The 1,863-nt window shown below is 48.1% G+C and overlaps 1 protein-coding gene across 1 annotated transcript in view; it reads right to left on the bottom strand.

Annotated features, from left to right (window-relative positions):
* Nucleotides 1–1,863, bottom strand: part of LOC119423587 (transcription factor COE3-like) — a 188,040-nt gene that overhangs the window by 31,055 nt on the left and 155,122 nt on the right. The window lies entirely within an intron of this gene.

Here is a 1,863-nt window from a genome sequence, read left to right as displayed (position 1 = left end):
GTTGTGAGCATGCATAAGTGTATAAGGCTTCTCTAATAGAACATTTAATAGTAACTGTGAAGCAGCAGAGACCCGACCCCCAAGACCAGAGGCAGACGAAAAAGGGGGGACCAGAGCCCAAGACCCCAGGAGGGACCCCGACCGCGGAGCCCCCAGGGCCACCCACACAGGACGAACCACTCACCCACCCCCCAGAACGGACCACAGGGGAGAACCGGAAGATCCCCACCAGCAACCACATGCAGTGACCCCCCGGGGCCAACAGCGACAAACTCATAGGCCTCCGTCGGAACCCGCCGCACCGATGTAGGTCCAGGTCCGGGCACCGAGGACTCACACCACCCAGGCCAAGGCCCGACAGGGCCAGAGGACCCGAGCCCCACCAGGCAGACACCAGGCCGAGCCGACACACGCCCAAGCGCCCAGCCCCCGATACCAAGGGCCCCAAGCGCGCCGGCAGGCAAGGGCACACCCCACCAGGGGGCCGCGCGATAGGGGCGCGATGCCAAGCACCCCCAGTTGTATGAAAGAGGGGGCAGTCCGAGTCTCGGCCTAACAAATACCCATTCATACACAGACACAATCACACTATCCCAACCTCAATCTCACATTCACTCACTCAAAGACATACAATAACGATACTTTTCATTCTTATTCCCGATACGCACTCTATACCCCCCAGGTCCAAGACATGTACCCGCCCTCTACAGGGGGTAGCCCATGCCCAAACCCAGGAGGTAAACCCATTCATTCTCGAAAAAAAAAAAAAAAAAAAAGAAAAACATTTGAAATACATCAGTCTGTGTGTAACGGATAAAAATACAAGTTTCACTTTTTGAATGGAATTACTGAAATAAATCAACTTTTTCACAACATTCTAATTTTATGGCCAGCACCTGTTTTTCATATTTACTTTTAATCACTTTATGTGTGATTTATAAGTGTATTAAGTGCAGGATCAGTTCTCATTTCATTAGTATATCCTACACCGGGGTCAGCTGAGCCTTATCCTCCTCCTCCCTGCTCCGTAGTGATAGTGATTCACATCAGATTGTACACAAAAGCACATTAACTTATGCAAAGTGCAAAACTTTAATTAAGTCTAAGCATCAAAGCGCTGCGAAGGCCTATTGTTATTGTAATCGCTCTGTTCAGGCCTGAGCTGCAATTTTTTTCCCGTCAAATGTATTGGCGTTTTGGGGGCCTTAGCATATCCCAAAACTCACCAAATTTGGCAGATGCATCAGGACTGGTGAAAAATTACTTATTTTAAGGGCGTGGCAAAAATCGCAACAGAAACGGCTCAACAGCGCCACCTAGAAATTTTCAAAATACCCTCCGCATTAACTTTAGTTTGTCATAGAAACATGAAATTTGGTACACTTGTCCAATTCTCCAAGATGCACAGAAAACCCTCTGGCACCAACGTTGTACGATAAACAGGAAGGCAGCCATTTTGGAAAGCCTGTCCAATTTTCACACCTTTTTGGCAGTTTACAGCCTCCACATTTGAACTCCTCCTCCTAGGGATTTCGCTCAGTTGGTTTCAAACTTGGCCATTTTGGTCAAAAGCGTTGGTTACGTACTGTAACCCCAGATTCTATGAGTATTGGCGTAGCCCTTTAAGAGTTGTCGCTAGTGGGTTTATCCCGTCATGTGAAGCATTGCACTGAAAAATTTAGTCCACGCCCACCTGCTGTGTGGGCCCAACCCGGTCCGTATAAATTACGTTAAGAGAGGGTAATCGGCTCCCAAATATCTTTTTCTTCAGCCACTTAGGAGCCAGTGTGTATGTTGACCAGTGACAAGAGTGACTCATTGACAGAAGTGATGGAGAGAATCCGGTGATTTTTCAAAATAAGT

Source organism: Nematolebias whitei, chromosome 17 (assembly GCF_014905685.2).
Source record: "Nematolebias whitei isolate Nwh7 chromosome 17, NemWhi1, whole genome shotgun sequence".
Classification (NCBI taxonomy): Eukaryota; Metazoa; Chordata; class Actinopteri; order Cyprinodontiformes; family Rivulidae; genus Nematolebias; species Nematolebias whitei.
This window is presented reverse-complemented; position numbering and strand designations above follow the sequence as displayed.